The sequence below is a fragment of the Chiloscyllium punctatum genome, chromosome 41 (assembly GCF_047496795.1).
Source record: "Chiloscyllium punctatum isolate Juve2018m chromosome 41, sChiPun1.3, whole genome shotgun sequence".
Classification (NCBI taxonomy): domain Eukaryota; kingdom Metazoa; phylum Chordata; class Chondrichthyes; order Orectolobiformes; family Hemiscylliidae; genus Chiloscyllium; species Chiloscyllium punctatum.
The window spans coordinates 21,906,127-21,926,057 of NC_092779.1; the positions used below are offsets into that span (position 1 = coordinate 21,906,127).

At 42.5% G+C, this 19,931-nt stretch overlaps 1 protein-coding gene across 17 annotated transcripts in view; it reads right to left on the minus strand.

The window, feature by feature from the left end:
- Window positions 1-19,931, minus strand: part of fhod3b (formin homology 2 domain containing 3b) — a 612,757-nt gene that overhangs the window by 441,650 nt on the left and 151,176 nt on the right. The window lies entirely within an intron of this gene.

Genomic DNA, 19,931 nt, shown 5'->3' on the forward strand with positions numbered 1-19,931 from the left:
ACACTGGAATCTTAAATTTTTCCAAAGCTCTCCATCCTGACTATTTCTATGCAGGGGAACACAATGCAACAGGATTAAGATAATGAACACACTAGCATCACACACAAGGTCTAGCTATTTGCATAAAACTGGGAATTAAACTTATGCGAATTAAATGAACTCAAATGATTGAAACACCCTGAAGTAATTTGAAGACAACAATTTAATCTCTACATTCAGATGATAGATATGAAACACTTTCATACATATTCTAAAAACTTTTGAAGAGCACAGCATGCCAATCAGTAGTTTGATCTTTCATCTCAATATCCATGCAGTTGCAGATTTTATAATCTCCTCTTTGTAAAAGACGACTTGCCCTGTTCGCAAACAGCATTCCAGACAAAGAATGAAAGGAAAACATTTTTAGAAATTGACAAGTCACATCAAGAATGTTTGACAAGCTATGCCAAGGTTGTCATACCCACAGCAACAGAAATGAATGGGGAAAATAACAGTATCTCAGTGGTAGAGTTTTGGTTGAAAAACCTGCTCAGAGAAATCTTTCCCAAGGGATTACTCTAACTGGCCAAATGACCCCATTACTGCCCTCTGAATTACAACACTACCAGAGGCAGATTCTAACAGTGTGAGAAGCTCACTATGTTTAAAGTAGCAGGAAGAATCTGGTGTCCATAGAGATGGCAAGGTAGAAAGTGTACTTAATTAGGCACGATGGAATACCTAATCCCACCCCCAACATTGTTTCCCTGCCAGAATTAAATTCTGCCTGGGGAGGTTCCATGGTTAATCTCTGCCCCACCAGCAGTTTGAGGACCTGTAACTGCCCAATTAAGAAATATTTAAAGGGCTCTTCTCACCTGCTGGGTGATCAAGTACTACATCGGTAGTGTCCCTACCTCTGAGCCAGAGTACTCAGGTTCAAGTGGGTGCTTCAGGGAAGCTATAACGTACCTAAAAAGATTCATTAAAAACACATCCCCACCATTTCTGGGATTAGTGCAGAGCAGACGCATCCCCCAACATAGGGCAGTTTGAGAAGCAAAGAAAGTGTAGGCTCTATAATTTTGGAAGGTGAGTACTTCATCCAAGGCACTCAGCGTCTTGAGGGCCAGGACTAAAAAACAAAGAGGGTTTTTTTTAAAACTACAACAGGTTATTTTCTTGGTTTGGTACACTTTGCTGTGTGTAGAGAGCCTCAGCTGCATCTCAGCCTTTGATGATAACGTCATACTTGCATCATGATTTGCTCCTTTAGCTTCACTGAAAGATCATGGTTCACATTGATAGAGAAACAATAATTAACATAATAATAATCTGATAGTTCCTCTCTGGACAGGTCATACTCATGCCCTCTGTGTAGCAGCTTTTGATAAAATGGCAGAATGAACAGCCTTGGCAGAAGCCTGTTGGTGTAAAACATGCTTCTTTAAATAGTTTTTAAAAGCTGTAACTCATTTTAGGGGAGCACTGCTTGAAGGATCATTTAATTGCCGTTTACTTAAAAAAAACTGCAGTTGCAATTTTGTTTAAAGAAAGACCGTGAACTCGCTGGTCCAGGGTTCGATTCTTTGTTTTTGTTTGTATTTGGTAACTTCAGCCTTTTCTTTTTAAAAAAAAAGTGACAAGACTGAAGTTTATTTACCTTAAAAAAAACATTTTTCAAAATAAATGAAAGTTTTATTTTTAAAAGCCAGTCATGAGATGTGAATGTCACTAAATGGGCAAGCGTTTTGTGAAAGCGTTTAACTGTTCAGGATAATAAAAGTCCTAGGGTGAAGGAATGTGCACAGTGCTTTTAGAAAGGGAGATCAAGGATCCTGACCGAGCAACATTGAAAGGAGTGGCAGTAAGTTTCAAGTTAGAAAGTTACAGGATTTGTAGCTGATGTTTCTGTGCATGTGCTGCCCATGTCATTTACTGGTGACGGCCCTGGCTTGGAAGGTCTGGAGAAGTCCTGATGAGCTATTGCAGTATATCCTTTAGGTGACACATACAGCAGCCACTGTGCATTGGTGAAGTGAATGAGTATATAGGGATCTGAAGCCAACCAAATGGGTTGCTTGGTTTTGGACTACCAGTTTCTGGTCAATGCTAAACCCCAGGATGTTGATAGTAGGGGGTTTCATAATAGTATGACTGTTGAATGTCAAGGGGCAATGGTCAGATTTTCACTAGAAATGGTTACTGCTTGGCAATTTTGTGACAGGACTTCTACTTATCATTTCATCAGCCTTCATCTGGATTCATCATGGTCTTACTGAAACAGTGACCATGTGTCACAAATTGTGGTAAAAATCTTTTAGCAAATATCCTATTTATGATGAACGGAAGGTCATTGATGTAACAGTTAAAGATGTCTGGGCCTAGGACACTATACTGAGAGACTCTTGCAGCAATATACTGGACAACACCCCTACAGGTGTGTATGGCTGTCAATACTCAACAGATGCTGTTGATTGCCTCAATTCGTTGAAGTTCAAGGCTGGTGGTCAGTTGGCCTTTTGGTTTTCCAAGACATCGCTGCCAAGATCATGGAGTTTTTACTTTAAGTAGACAGTCACCGCTTCTGACTGCAATGCTGGTTTTGCCTTCATCAGGATACTTTAAATGGTGTGACAATGCTTACATTATCCCTCATAAGATAAGATGGTTAAATATGGTTAATGTGGCATTGAAGAATCCTGCAGTTCATTTTGCTTCCATTGTGGAGTCAGGCTTCAAATGTCCCACAGTAAGACAGCATCAGAAATCTTTATCCTCTCAGGTCCAATGTTTCATTGTGATATCACGACCATGTCTCATAAAAGGTATACTGACAATGAGACAGGGCCATCTCCACATTTGGTCTTCAATTGTGCCCTTTATCACAACTAAAATAAAGTTACTCACCTAGCCCCTTCTCCATCCCCATTCTCAATCCCCCACCCAAAGAACATCACTTGGATTGCTTCTGGCATTCCAAATGTTGCTGTCCCAGCAGCTTCTCCATGACATTACGAAATGCAAGACCTCGGACAGGTGGGTCCATCCCAGTTATGAAGGGAGGCCTGATTGACAGATGATATGATGGGCTTTTGAGAAGGTGCAGTGTGACCCTCTTGTCCAGCTCACCATCTGGCAACCAAAAGACCCACCACTAACAGCTCCAGAGGCTATGAACAGGGTGAGCTCAGGTAATCTAGGTTAGAAAACAAGAGGACTTCTCGATTGGTTCTTCAGACAGTAGCTTATGCTGCAATTAACAGTTTTGGGTTTGCATATCATGGTCACATAGTCAGTCATATACTGTAGTGGCCTGAGAACCAGAAGAGAATTTGAGAGCACTGTAATCTCAAGCTACTAAACAAAGCAACAGCTTCACATGATACAGAATAAAATTGTGTGGTAACCAGTGTAATTCACAAACAGTAAAGATGAAATTTCATTATATGAGGTAGCATGCTCCCCATATTCTTGCGCCTGACATGTCATTCTCACAATGACAAATGGCTGTTGCATTGCATGTATCAGCAGTGCACAATACTTAGACACCTGCTACTGGCACAACACTGCATGCACAAAATTGTCTCAATAATCCCACATTAAATTGTCCCACACTTACCACAGGGCCTGAAGCAATCCAAAGCCAATAATTTCAGATGATGTGCAGAAGCAGCTCGTTTTGCTCTCTTGCTTTGCAGTGCCATTTTAAACAAAATTTCCTTCCTTGCAATTACTTTGAGGTATGCAAAGTTCAGTTTATACAATTTCATAATCACAATATTGTTCAGAAATGCAGAAGCTCATGCTGTAAGGAAAGGTCTATTCATGCCAGTACTTGTAGTTCCTTCCTTGTAACTATCTCCAAATACTAGTCCAAATCAGGGTAACCACCAAATCATAACTAGCATTGGCAAAGAGAGGGTCAGATGTTCCCATCTGAACCAACACTGATGCTTTACTGCGTTTCAATAAATTCTGAAAGTCTATCACCTGGATAAAAATAAAAGTAATTCTCTTCTGCTCCCTATTATGCTGGAACTGCATTAAAAAAAAACATTGGTTAGGTCACAGCTGGGGTAGAGTATTGTGCGCAGTTCTGAAATCCACATTGCTGGAGGAGTGTGATAGCACTAGAGAAGGTGCAGAGAAGATTTACCTGGATGCTGCCTGGGCTGGAGAGTTTCAGTCAGGAAGAGGGAGATTGGACAGACTGAGATGGTTTTCTTAACAGCAGAGGAGATTGAGATGTATAAAATTATGAGGGAGATGGGGGGAGGGGAGGTGATGCCTTAGTGGTATTACTGCTGGACTGTTAATCCAGAGAACCGATACCATGTTCTAGGACCCCAGTTAAAATCCCACAGTGGTGGAACGTGAATAAAGAGTCCGATGATAACTATGAATCCATGTTTCTTTTTCTAATAAATCAGCAATCTGGTTCAATAATGTCCTTTAGGGAAGGAACTGCCTTCAAGTGGCTCTAGACCCACCGCAATGTAGTTGAGAATAAAGGATGAAGAACAAAAGCTGGCCCAGCTATCGACATCCTCATCCTGTGAATGAATAAAAGAAACAAGAAAGGCAGAAATGAACCCTTCCCCTGGAGGGATTAATGATCAGGCAGTATGGACTTAAAAAGGTATGAGGCAGAAGGTTTCGTGGGGATATAATGAAAACATTTCTCATCTAGAATTTGGAACACATTGCCTGTAAAGGGGGGATTGAGGCAGAAACCTTCACAACTTTTAGTATTTAGATGTACACTTGTGAAGCCAAAGGCATACAAGACTATGGGCCAGGAGCTGGAAATGGGATTAAAATACAGAACAACCTCGATTATCTGAACTATCTGATTACCGGGCAGTATTTTGTTTGGATCACTGATCTGCTCATAAACAAAGGAAGCCCTACTAAACATAATTACATAAAAAAGCAAGTTTACAGAGTTTTTATTTCATTCAAATCAATAAAATGTGTACAAACACTGGATATGGTTTAAAAATGCATGATATTTTTAAAATAAAATCACTTGTTAGAGTCATAGAGATGTACAGCATGGAAACAGACCCTTCGGTCCAACCCATCCATGCCGACCAGATATCCCACCAATCTAGTCCCACCTACCAGCACCCGGCCCATATCCCTCCAAACGCCTCTTCGATGTCGCAATTGTACCAGCCTCCACCTTGTGTAAATAAAGTTCAAGGAGGTGGAAGCTGGTGACTATTTTCAAAGAAAACATCCAGTCGCTGTTGCTTGAGGTCCTTGTGTTTTAATCATTGTAAACAAAAGACACGATTGTCACACCAGTGCAGGTAACACCTCTTTAACGTAACATTTTTACAGGACCTGGAGATTATCCACGTTTGGATAACCGGGTTGTTCTGTAGTTAGGTTGTTGTTTTTTGACCAGCATGGGTGCGAATGGCCAAAAGGGCCTCTCAAAGTCATAGAGATACTGTATACAGCACAATGTTAGGTAACAACTGCATGTCCATGCCTCACACCTTCAATTCACACACTGCCTCCTGGGGTGCAGCAGGATGGTGCAAGGCTTGCTGTTTGGATTAAGAAAAGGAGCTGTGCTAGACCAAAACACTAACTTGCTCAGGACAATACCAAAGCTATCCTTGACTCAGTCTCACAGTTACTTAGAGTGAAACATTGCAAGCCTCCCTAACTCAACCACACATTTTTATGAAGTGGTTGAACTATTTTTAATAGAGACATATGGTTATTATTTAAGAACAAAAAGAAGTTCCTTTATGATACTGCAAATAATCACAAATCAAACAATTTTCAATTAAAGTTTCATGTCGGATGAGGGATAAGCTGCAGCTGAGCCCCTAGCAGCACCCAACGATCACAAAAGGAGTAATATTTGAACGTACACTTGAGAAACTCCAACTAAATTTCACTGAAATTTTTTATCAACCCTTACTTGATAACCAAGTTTTGAAAATAATGCTTAAACATTGCCCACAGCAGGGATGAGGAACACCACAACGCAGCACATTGATCCAATTGCTACCTCAGCGTATGACCTAAAGAGATTACAGGGTCTGTTCCCACAGTGTGAATTATTTGATCTTAGCTCAGGATTCTGTGTGCCACAGTAATCCTTTGTTGGACAGCCACTGTTCAATACTGGACTTGAACTGGAGACAGCTGAATGACCGAAATAGCAAAAAAACTTGTCACAAAAGGGTCATCTTAAAAAGGAAATAGAGAAGATAGAGTGGAAAGCAAAACAACGTGGGGCCAATCCTCCAGCACTCTCCTGGAATCTCCAAGATTTAAAAAGATCATCGCCAGAACACTTCTGCAAGCAATCCAGGAGGCAAATTGGAACAAGCAATAAAAAGCATTGGCAGAGTTATCCCCTCTATAGGGGCGACAAGGAAGGGAAATAGTTGGGTGAGCTGCCCTGGAGAGATCTATGCCCCCACCTCATCATTTCAATAATCAGGTTTCATGAATGACCTTTGACTCAAGGCTCTTAAGTGGTCAATTAATTGCCTGCAACTTGCCAAAAAGCTTGGTCAGGTCTTAAATCATCCCAAAGGTCACCTACACCAACATTTATTGTAGGGAACACTAAATCCATGCTTAATTTACAACTAATAGATATTCAAAAAACCGTGATCGATAAATACTTTACCAGTGAATCAAGGGCTACAGGGAAAAATGGGTGAGAAATGTCCAATCAGCCACAATCCCATTGGATGGTGCTGTAGGCCTGAGGATCCGAATTGCCTGCCCTATTTCTTCCTGGCAAGGAGCTTAGGAATCAATAGTAACAACATTAATACATCTGACTGTTCAAAGTACTGGAGCTGATCATTCCGAAATAAAGCATCCCCTTGAACTTTATTGAAGTTGACCTTAAGTTACAATGAAACCCAGTCTTCCACAAGATGAATGCTAGATTTAGTTGCCTCCATTAGCAGTTCACTTGATGAGCTCAGAATGGGGCAATGCCAGTGTGCGCTCTATTCTAGGGCTTTTGGTACTCATTTATGGCAAAGAAAAAGAGATAAAATAGCTCCCATCATTTACAGTTACATTTCAAAAGCTTTTCTTTAAAAAAAACATTTCATTGCCTTCAGATGATGAGAGTCAGCAATAAATAGCTTGTAGAAGAACCAGCTATGGCTGGCTTTAAGCTTTTCCAAGTAAGCTTAAAATTTGTTCAATAGACTCTGCACACAATATTTGATTCAATTCATTATGAATGAAGTTAACCCATTCCTACTAGGCCACAAATTAGATTCGCATGTGCCAGGATTTCAAAACACTGTTTTAACTAAGAATAATAAATGGCAGGAAGTCCAGAACCCTGAGAACTTGCAAACTCCTGTTAGTGATTACAGAGAATGTGTTTCAAATCGGAACCCATGATGCTCCTGAAGCCAGTTAAGGAACTCCTGGCAATGAAAAGCAGAGGCTAGCTACTGTCCTAAGTGAATCCAGGCCCAAGTACATTAGAAGGCCTTTTGTTTGTATTCAACTCCAAATGAAATCCAACATCTGACGGTCTCCCTCTTTGCCCGGCCCACAGGGTTGTGCCCACCTATCACGTTGAATGCAATCATCTGTTTTTAAGAACGCGAGCTTAGTGCAAGGGGCACCGAGACAGCAGCTAGCCTCCGCAAGCCTGGGCCATGGGTTATACTGCAGCACGACAACCACAGACCTGTGGCTCCATTCATTTGTACAATGATACTAACCCTGAACACAAAGTCCCAAAGCGGTGGAAATAACCCTAAAAATGCAGAAAGTAAAGTCAACATTTCAGCTGAACTCAGTTGGTCTGATGTGACTAGTGCGATGTATTGCACGGAAACAGATCTTTCGGTCCAACTCACCCATGCTGACCAGATATGGTAAGCTAATCTAATCCCATTTGCGAGCTTTTGGCCCATTTCCCTCTAAACCCTTCCAATTCAAATACCCAACCAGATGCCTTTTAAATGTTGTAATTATACCAGCTTCCACCACTTCCTCTGGCAGCTCATTCCAGACACTCACCCTCCAGGAAAAGATTGCCCTTTCGGTCCCTTTTAAATCTTTCCCCTCACAATCTAAATCTCTGCCCTCTAATTACGGACTCCCCCCACTGCAGGGAAAAGACCTTGTCTATTTATCCTATCCATGCCCCTCAAGATTTTATAAGCCTCTATAAAGGTCACCCCTCTGCCTCCGCTCTCCAGGAAAGCAGCCACAGCCTATTCAGCCTCTCCCTAGATCTCTAACCCTCCAACCATCCTATAAGCAGCAGAATGAGGACAAATTACTTGAATGGCAGTGGGGGAAGATCAACCAGATGGACTGTTGTAGGGAAGTGATTGAATTTTTAAAAATGCAAAAATAACCATTTCTCCTGGTGAATGAAAACAACATAATTTACAAAAGATGGCGGAGCAAAACCTAAGATTGGGCTATGCAGATGGGAAATGTGTTTGTTTTGTCAGCCTGTAACAATCAAGTATTTCATTTGAACAAAGCACTTGGATATGGTTATTGCCAAACCGGCTTCCAGGTTCAATGGCTACTGGGACAGCTCAATTCATGGTGTAGGCAAAAGTGAGGACTGCAGATGCTGGAAACCAGAGTTTAGATCAGAGTGGTGCTGGAGAAAACACAGGAGGTCAGGCAGCATCCGGGAAGCAGGAAAATTGACGTTTCGGGCAAAAGCCCTTCAGGAATAGAGACAGGAAGCCTCCAGGATGGAGAGATAAATGGGACGGGTTTAACAGTTTCCTTATTTCCCCTCCCCCCGCCATACCCCAATTCCAACCTTCTAGCTCAGCACTGTCCTCATGACCTGTCCTACCCGTCAATCTCCCTTCCCACCTATTCACTCCACCCTCTTCTCTGACCTATCACCTCCATCCCCCACATTGTACTCTTTGCTTCCTTCCCCCCTCCACTTCCCCCAACCATTCCTGCCTCTATTCCTGAAGGGCTTTTGACCGAAACAGCGATTTTCCTGCTCCTCGGATGCTGCCTGACCTGCTGCGTTTTTCCAGCACCACTCTGATCTAAACTCAATTCACAGTGCCAGCATTTCTCAATTTAGGAAAGGAAATCTCTAAACTGTGCCAACGTAACATCACATTTCAGGGATTGGCATTTCATTGAAGTGGGAACTTTGAGCTCATCGAGAAAGCTGGAGGCAGGAACATGACAAAACAGCATCAATTTTGGCAGTAAAATCCTCAGATTAGCTCCCATTAGGAGACCATCATGGATGTTTAGCCTGCAATGGGGGGGGGGGAAGGGGGGGGTGAATATTGATAGAATTTTTTTTGGTGGGGAGGACACACAATTCTAAGGGAAGGGAGGAGGACTGACGGTTGCTAAGTCAATGCCAGGCTCATTAGTGCCATCAATTGACAACTTGACCAAATTCAACATAACTGAACACGGAGAAACCTTGGCAAGAAAATGCACGTGCTCAGTGACTCAGACCTCTTCACTGAACTACTGCTCAGCAATCAGCAACATGTTTCACATGGAGAAAAGCAAAAGACGCTTAACTTTATAACCGAGCGAATGGGACATGGTTGTCACTAGCTGGTCAGCATTTGCCTGGTCCTAGCTGCCCTTTAGGTGGTAGTGGTGAGCTGCTTTCTTGAACTGCTGCAGTCCTTGTGCTGTAGGTTTACCCAGAATGCCCTTGGAGGAAGGAAATTCCAGAATTTCGACCCAGTGACAGAGAAGGAATGGCAATCTATTTCCAAGTCAGGATGGTGAGTGGCTTGGAGGGGCACTTACAGATGGTAGTGTTCCCATGTATCTGGATCATGAGGTTTCCAGAACAACGTTTAACCTGAAATCAAGTGACTCCATAATGTCCAGGCCGAATGTGAGGACTCATCAGCAGGACATATCCAGGGAAGGTGAGGCTGTGTCGGAGACATTGTAAGGCATGGTTCTGTGAGTATGACCACGTCAGGCTGTTGCTTGACTAGTCAGAGAGACAGTAGTGCCAAATTTGCTGTCTTCCCCCCACCCCACCCAGATCTTAAGGATTACTTGTGGGTTGACTGGGCTGTTCTTGCCATTGTATCTTCTGGTGCCCATTTCAATGCCAGGTGATCCACCTGGTTTCCGTGTGTTGAGATTTTGTCGTGACTGATACAACGGAATGGCTTGCTCAGCCATTTCAGATGGCAGTTGAGAGTCAACCATATTACTGTGGGTCTGGAGTCACATGTAAACCAGAACAGGATAGCAAATATCCTTCCCCAGAAGGGATTCATGAACCAGAAGGGGTTTCCAATAATCAACAGCTTCATGGTCATGTTCTTAATACCAGATTAAAACCCCACCATCTGCCATGATGGACCCGAGTCCCCAGAAGATTAGCAGAATTTCTCAATTAATAGTCTAACAATAACTCACTATCCACAAAATGTTACTAAAGTCCCAGGGCACCATGAAGGTCCTGTCTTATTGTCACCCAAGGTGTAAAAATCTTCAGATTGAACTCACCACTTCGTGAGTGTGTAGCACCTTTAATGATGAGTGCAGCTGGTACAGGGATTTAACCCACGTTGTGGCATCACTCAGCACTGCAAACCAATTGAACTGACTGAGCTTAAAAAGCACCACAAATGGTCATGTATCACAGGGCCAAGGTAGAATCTTGTTCAGAGGTCAGAAACAAACTTGTTGCAGACCTCGGAAGTTTGATAAAGCTTCATTCAGTCTAATAACTATTGAGTTCAGCTTCAATAGAGTGGGAATAGAAGGTACTGTAACATGCTTCTTTGAACAGCTTTTAATATGAAAGACAACGTTACCCATTATCGCCAGGAAGACACCAACCTAACAAAAGAACAATGGGTCACGTGTTGCCAAGTATCAAGCACTCAATTATCTTCCCATATTCTTGCCGACATGTCTATTGACAAGTCATTTCTATAGTCTAATAGAAAAGGGGCCAATGAGCATCGAAACCTTGTGACCCGTGTATTGAAGCTGGAAGAGCATTTGAAACACCAGGGTACTTGACATTAAAAGGCCCTTCGAAAGGGACTACGCCTGCCCTAGGCTGAAAATTAGCATGTGAAACAAATTTTTTTTAAAAAAGCAAAGAGATCTCCATGTTGCAAAATTAAGTTACCACTCAGACAGTATAAGATCTCAGTGCCACAACGAATGACTCAGATCACTCACCACAGTCCAACCACTAGGTCTGCGCATCAAAACCTAGAAGGCATCATCACAGCACTGCACTGCACTGCTATCAGACTGGACAATCCCAATTCAGTCCTTTTCTTAAAAGAAAGACTGTGCTAATGCTATCACAATTCCTCGACTGCTGTGATCACAGAGTGATGGTAAAAGAAATGCAAGTTGAGAACAATTATATCCTTTCAGGGAAAAAAAAACACACCTTGCACAATCACAGGCGTGGAACAATTTCCTGAATTTGAACTCGGCTCAGATTCTTCCAGTTCTCGAAGAACAAAGAAATATAAAGTTTAGTTGGAGGCCATTTGACCCATCATCTCCAATGCCAGCCAAAGCCCCATTCCACATTTCAGTTCTTGGTTTGTAACATTGTGGATTTACGGCACATCAAGTACACAGTCAAACATCCTCATTCCAACCCCCCACCACACCCCATCCCCCATCCCCCTGTGCACTAAGCATATCTACCTCTAACCCCATTTCAGGCAGTGAGGTCCACCCTCCGTGAAAGTGGATTCACCTCTAAATCATTCATGCAAATGTCACTCCGGTTGATGAACTGTCCACAGGAAATAGGCTATTCATATATGCATTACAGACATCCCTCATTTTGCACACCTCAATTAAATCTCACCTCCCCCCCCCCTCCCACCCAACTTACTCTGTTCCAAGGAAAACAAACTCAGCCTTATCTAATCCATTGCTGGTAACGCCCTCAAATCTTGGTACCTTCCCTAGTGTGCTCACATCATTCTTCAAAATGCAGTGACCAGAACTGTACTTCATAAAATGAAAAAAAATGTGTACCTTTCTGTTCCAAAATCTAGAATTTATTCTCTATGTCCGTCGCCTTGTTTTCCTGAAGTCCTGCAAATCCCAGAACTTTAGAAAGTTTTTTAAAAAAAATTTATGTATGAAAGAACTGAAACCAACATGGTCATTCTAAAAGATGAGAGACTTAAACACTCCAGGCCTTTTTCAATATACAATTTCAATATATATCAATATACAATATAGATTTGCTGAGGGGTGCAAGGGAGGAGTGAAGGACTTCTGGGAAGTCATATGTTTGTGTGGTTGCATTACCTGAAACACTATTCAGGTAGCATCTTTCACCCATCCTCCTCCTCTCACCAAAAAAAGGTTCTGTGCACCAGATTGGTGAGGTAACAAGTTTATATTTTATTCCTTATTTTTCAACAGTCCCTTTGGGAATTTAGAATAATGGGAATGAAGGTTAGGGCAGTTGAATGTCCCTCCTGCAGAATGTGGGAGGTAAGGGTCACCACTAGTGCCCTTGCTGACTACATCTGCAGGAAGTGCACCCAACTCCAGCTCCTCGAAAACCGCGTTAGGGAACTGGAGCTAGAGCTGGATGAACTTCAGATCATTCGGGAGGCAGAGGGGGTTATTGAGAGGAGTTACAGGGAGGTAATCACTCCTTAGGTACAAGAAAAAGGCAGATGGGTTACAGTCAGGCAACGAAAAGGGAACCGGCAGAAAGTGCAGGGATCCCGTGGCCATTCCCCACAACAATTGTTTTGGATACTATTTTGGGGAGGGGGGAGTGGAAAACAGACTTACCAGGGGAAAGCAGTGGGGCACAGGGCTCTGGCACAGAGTCTGTCCCTGCTACTCAAAAGGGAAAAAAGGGGAAGAGGAGCACAGCATTCATTACTGGGGACTCCAGGAGTTAGGGGGATAGATAGGAGGTTCTGTGTGGACAAGAGAGACTCACGGTTGGTGTGTTGCCTCCCAGGTGCCAGGGTTCATGATGCCTCTGATCGTGTTTTTGGGATCCTTAAAGGGGGAGGGGGAGCAGCCCCAAGTCATGGTCCACATAGGCACCAATGACATAGGTAGGAAGAGAAATGGGGATTTAAGGCAGAAATTCAGGAAGCTTAGAGCTAGGACGAACAGAGTTGTTGTCTCTGGTTTGTTGTCTGTGCCACGTGCTAGTGAGGCGAGGAATAGGGAGAGAGGGGAGTTGAACACACGGCTACAGGGATGTGCAGGAGGGAGGGTTTTGGATTCTTGGACAATTGGGGCTCTTTCTGGGGTAGGTGGGACCTCTACAAGCAGGATGGCCTTCATCTGAACCAGAGGGGTACCAATATCCTGAGGGGTGTGGGGGGGGGTGGGGGAAGAAAGAATTCACTCAGGCTATTGGAGTGGGTTTAAACTAATCCAGCAGGTGGATGGGAACCAAAATTGTAGTTCGAGTATAGAAAAGGTTGAGAGTAGGGAGGTCAGAAATCACGTTTCAGGGACACAAGATGGCACCGGCAAGCAAGAAGTTGGTTTGAAGTGTGTCTACTTCAACACCAGGAACATCCGGAATAAGGTGGGTGAACTTGCAGCATGGGTAGGTACCTGGGACTTCGAGGTTATGGCCATTCCAGAGACATGGATAGAGCAGGGACAGGAATGGTTGTTGCGGGTTCCAGGATTTAGATATTTCAGTAAGAACAGAGAAGATGGTAAAAGAGGGGGAGGTGTGGCATTGTTGGTCAAGGACAGTATTACAGATGCAGAAAGGATGTTTGGGGACTCGTCAACTGAGGTAGTATGGGCAGAGGTTAGAAACAGGAAAGGAGAGGTCACCCTGTTGGGAGTTTTCTATAGGCCTCCAAATAGTTCCAGTGATGTAGAGGAAAGGATAGCAAAGATGATTCTCGATAGGAGTGAGAGAGACAGGGTAGTTGTCATGGGGAACTTCAACTTTCCAAGTATTGACTGGGAATACTATAGTATGAGTACTATAGATGGGTCTGTTTTTGTCCAGTGTGTGCAGGAGGGCTTCCTGACACAGTATGCAGACAAGCCAACAAGGGGCGAAGCCACATTAGATTTGGTACTAGGTAATGAGCCCGGCCAGGTGTTAGAATTTGAACTAGGTGAGCACTTTGGCGATAGCGATCACAATTCTGTTATGTTTACTTTAGTGATAGAAAGGGATAGGTATATACCACTGGGCAAGAGTTAAAGTTGGGGGAAAAGCAATTAGGCAAGATTTAGGAAGCATAGGATGGGGGGAAGGAAACTGCAGGGGATGGGCACATTAGAAATGTGGAGCTTATTCAAGGAAAAGCTACTGTGTGTGTCCTAGATAAGTATGTACCTGTCAGGCAGGGAGGAAGCTGTAGAGCACGGGAGCCATGATTTATACAGGAAGTGGAATCTCTTTACAAAGGAAGTGCATCTGCAATCCTCACTTTCTCCAAGTGGAATCTCTAGTCAAGAGGAAGGTGACAGCCGAGGTTAGGATGAGATACAGGCTACTAGACTAGATGTGATTGAAGTTCACAAGGAAGAGGTATTAGAAATCCTGCAGAGTGTGAAAACAGATAAGTCCCCTGGGCCAGATGGAATTTATCCTAGGATCCTCTGGGAAGCCAGGGAGGAGATTGCCGAGCCTTTGGCATTGATCTTTATATCGTCATTGTCTATAGGAATAGTGCCAGAAGACTGGACGATAGCAAATGTGGTTCCCCTGTTCAAGAAGGGGAGTAGAGACAACCCTGGTAATTATAGACCAGTGAGCCTTACTTCAGTTGTTGGTAAGGTGTTGGAAAAGGTTATAAGAGAGAGGATTTATAATCAAAGAATAATTTGATTACGGATAGTCAGCACGGTTTTGTGAAAGGTAGGTCATGCCTCACAAACCTCGAGTTCTTTGAGAAGGTGACCAAACAGGTAGATGAGAGTAAACCGTTTGAAGTGGTATATATGGATGTCAGCAAAGCATTTGATAAGGTTCCCCACAGTAGGCTTTGTACAAAATGTGGAGGAATGGGATTGTGGGAGATATAGCATTGGATCAATAATTGGCTAGCTGAAAGATGACAGAGGGTGGTGCTTGATGGGAAATGTTCATCCTGGAGTCCAGTTACTAGTGGTGTACCGCAAGGGTCGGTGTTGGGTCCACTGCTGTTCGTCATTTTTATAAACGACCTGGATGAGGGTGTAGAAGGGTGGGTTAGTAAATTTGCAGATGACACTAAGGTCGGTGGAGTTGTGGATAGTGATGAAGGATGTTGTAGGATACAGGGAGACATAGAAAAGCTGCAGAGTTGGGCTGAGAGGTGGCAAATGGAGTTTAATGCGGACAAGTGTGAGGTGATTCACTTTGGACGGAGTAACCAGAATGCAAAGTACTGGGCTAATGGTAAGATTCTTGGTAGTGTAGATGAGCAGAGAGATCTGTGTCCATGTACACAGATCCTTGAAAGTTGCCACCAGGTTGCTAAGGCATACAGTGTTTTAGCTTTTATTAACAGAGGGATCGAGTTCCAGAACCATGAGGTTATGTGGCAGCTGTACAAATTTCTGGTGCGGCCACATTTGAAGTATTGTGTGCAGTTCTGGTCACCACGTTATGAGGAGGATGTGGAAGCTTTGGAAAGGGTGCAGAGGAGATTTACTAGGGTGTTGCCTGGTATGGAGGGAAGGTCTTGCGAGGAAAGGCTGATGGACTGGAGGCTGTTTTCATTAGAGAGAAGAAGGTCGAGAGGTGACTTAATAGAGACATACAAAATAATCAGAGGGTTAGATAGGGTGGATAGGGAGAGCCTTTTTCCAAGTATGTGTGTCTAACCATGGTGACAGTGAGCACAAGGGGGCATGGCTTTAAATTGAGGGGTGATAGATATAGGACAGATGTCAGACGTAGTTTCTTTACTCAGAGTAGTAAGGGTATGGAATGCTTTGCCTGCAACAGTAGTAGATTCATCAACTTTAAGTTGTCATTGGACAAGCATATGGACGTACATGGAAGAGTGTAGGTTAGATGGGCTGCAGATTGGTATGACAGGTCGGCACAACATCGACGGCCGAAGGGCCTGTACTGCGCTGTAATTCTATGTTCTATAATTTCAGTTACATCACACTGTAAACTTTTGCTATAAAATTGTGTGTCTTACGATCTTATACACCAAAACCATCTGATGAAGGAGCAGGGCTCCAAAAGCTAGTGAATCCAACTAAACCTGTTGGACTATACCCTGGTGTTGTATCATTTGTAACTTTGAAGAATAAGGTGCGATAGTTCATCCTATCCAGCTTTCCAGAAACAATAGCTTTAAGTTGCTTTGGGACTATCAAAGATGGAATGAACCAAATTCTTACTGTTTTCCGAGCAAGGAAATTTGACAAACCAACAACCCTGAAAACATTTATCTTTAAAGCAAGTGTCCCTTAAAAAGGCGAAAATACCCTCTTAGCATCTATCCTGCTAAACCCTTTCACTCTTTCTATGATTCATTCTGAAGTCCCATTGGCATAGATCCAATTTTATAAAGATGAGTCTTTGGCCCAAGAATGAATCAAGTGAACCCACTGAGCTACTAACACAATTACATCCTTTTTAAATAAAAAGGAGACCAAAGGTTTACACAATTCTCCAGATGTGGTTTCACCAAGTCCTGTGCAGCTGCAGTACTTTTCTATTCCCCTGATAATAAACACCAAATATTCCATTTATCCTCCTAACCACTCACTGTAACTTCAGTCTAACTTGTGATTCTTGTAATCAGCCTCTACACCAATGAAGTCTGCAATCTCTCCCCTTTTAATAATATACTGCTTTTCTATCACTTCCTGAAGCGGCCAAATTCCAATTTTCCCACATTAACCTCCATCTATTTTTTTTCTGCCAAATCAATTAATGTATCTATATCCATGAGTAAGCTCTCCACCTTCTCTTGACAACTTACTTCCATCGCAAATGTCATTACCATACACAGGATCATCATCAACAAGTTTATGGATACACAAATAACCGAGAATCCTAGGGCAGGTCAGAGATACTGCACCAGTTACAACTTACTGACCTGAAAAAAGGATCAAATTTAAAAATCGCTGCTCCCTGTTAAGTAACTAATCTTTCATTGATGCTAATGTTATCCTTTACACAGGGGGCCATTTTGGTGAAGAGAAGTGTCTTTACACCTTCTATTTCAGCTATTAATAGAAATATTTAGCATGAAATAAGGTGTATTGCTGGTCTCCATGATTTTAAAGGGGGAAACAATATTGACATGTGATTGCTCACAGACATGGTTTACAGTAGAACCAAATTAATGGGAAATTCTAAATGTCAACAATGAGACTGGGGATACACTGCTGAAGTTGGAGTCATATTAGAGTAACAATACAAGCTTTAATTTCAAGCTGTAGTTCTCTCCCTTGCATAGCACCAATAAAAACCATCTGGATAAGCAGCAACTAACCCTTATTATTCATGACAATAAAATAAGGGTGTGGAATTGTTTGACCAAAAAACTTTCCTGGTTTTACACAGCAATCCATTGATTCCTGTTAAAAAGAGGAGAAAACCAAATGCATTTCAACGGAAGAGAACCCACCAAACTCCACTGGACAAGTTAACTTAGAGAAACACCCGTTAATGCCAACAGGAGGATGGCAAGCAGGGGAAAAAAACTCAATCGACAGGAAGAAAAAGCAGGGAATTAATTTTATCCAACAAGTCCCAATCACCACTCATACTTGGGGCAGAGATTTAAAGGTGAAAGGGAGAAAGTTTAAAAAGATACACTAGTCAATTTTTTTAAGAAAAAGAAATACAGGGTGGCTGCAGCCAGAGGACAAAGAAGCAGATATGACTGCATGTTTGAGAGGCACTTAGACAGCCACATGAATAGACAAGGGAACAGAGGGATATGGACTACGTGCAGGCACGTGGGGCAGTACAGACATGGTGGGCCAATGGGCCTGTTCTTGTGCTGCACTGTTCTATGTTCAAGCTAAATACCAGAACTTTCAGGTAGCCAGAAGTGAAAATACATGACATAGGTTTACAGAAATATAACGAGGCTCAGTCATTTACAAAGGTCCCAAATAAAAATAATTTGTTCAATTGCAATCCAACTTCCAGTGAATGAATACCTAATAGTCACAATTCAATACAAGTTGGCAAAGCTTCTCAATGGCACATATAGGATAGTGGTTTGACATGTGGGTTTAACTGTGAGAAAAGTTAAGCCCCTGGATGAAGTGATATAGAAAATAGTCCCTCACGAGCTCACATTACATGGGTTGACGAGGGAAAACTTAAACTGCATACTCATTCCTGATGAAGAGCATTTGCTTGAAACTTTGATTCTCTTGCTCCTCGGATGCTGCCTGACCAGCTGTGCTTTTCCAGCACCACCACACTCTTCGACTCAGATATCCAGCATCTGCAGTGCTCACTTTCTCCCTGGATACTAATCCTGCCTGCCATCTTAAAAACCATTTTATTTTGTCAGTAAAAAAGCTATAAGTCTGAATAAATCCATAAATTTGCAACTGAGCAATACTTAAAACATCTCATACGCCATTCACGTTTGTATAACTGCATGTAAAAATGTATTTCATTAAAACAAGCGGGAAACGATTCAACAATTGCTGAAGGACTAAACAATTAGGAAGGCAAGAACATTTCAGGGTTGGGATCAAGTGAAATTGGTCTATCACAGACCAAGCACAGTCACATCAGGCTACATAGCTTGATGCACATGCTATGATTTCATGCATCTTAAGGGGAAGCCAGGCAGTTGCAAGAGGCAGAAATGATAGGAGGGGTATCTTAAGTGGGATAAATAATGTAGGAAGAGTGCTTTGGTGAATAAGCATCAGTTGCTAAATCTGTTTGAATGACCTTTCTGGTGTAATTTCTATGTGATTCAATGTAAGTATTTGTACACGCTTTAGGTTCTTAAGAAAAAAAATACTTCAGACAGTTTCTCAGAATTTTGGACAAGTTAAGGCTGGTGATATTTCTCTAGCTTGTTGGACTGTTTGCTACACATGGTCTATGCATCCAATGCTTACAGGAGGCCAGGTACCAGTGTTCGTGGTTTGCTGCGTTTGAAGTTTTTGTCATCTAAGCATTAGTGGCCAGAAGCCAACAGTGCACTGGTACACTGGTCGCAGTGTTGACTTTCATGGTCAACCACTGCTTCACTCAGAGAAAGCTGCCAAAGTCGGAGAATCTATCCTCACTGTTAGACAGGGACATGTTACACAGCAGCAGACTGGTAAAAGACTTTTGTTTTCAGAGCTTTGGCCCCAGGCCTGAAGTATACAAGACACATTAGCAGTGGGTTTTAAAGAAGGGACCGAGTGCAGATGTGACTGCTGCAAGTAACAACTATTTTGCAGCAGGACTTCAAGACCTCTGCTATTAGCAGGGGAACTGGTAACATTTTGAGCAGGGCTCATTTTACTCAAGTTGGGCCAGAGCAGTTGGTGAAATGGTCAACTCATATCAAAGCAATCTATTTTGAGATTTGTCATCAGTTTAACTACTAGACAAAAATCCCAAGTCATTGGAATAATCAGAAAAAATTAAAAAGTATAAATTGATGAACATCACAAACCGTTTTGGCAAAAAGCTCAAAATCAGAGCAGGAAAGTTAGTTGCAAACTATTTGACAGCAGATGAGCTGCAAATAGACACCTTAATGTAAATAGGGCTATTGAAGGAAACAAATCTACAGGCAGTCTGAAATAGTTATCTGTTAAGAGATAATATTCACAGAGGGAGAGAACATGATTTTAGCTGACAGATTATCTGTAATTAGCAGAAGTAAAGATAGATCATGATGGACAAATGGCCTTTACGCTGGCTGAATTGGACTCAGCAGAGGTTTATCAGATTGCCAAATACAGCAGCTCAGTCCACTGCAAGCGAAAAGGACATGCCAGGAAAAGACATTGCAAGGGGTGTGCACAACGAA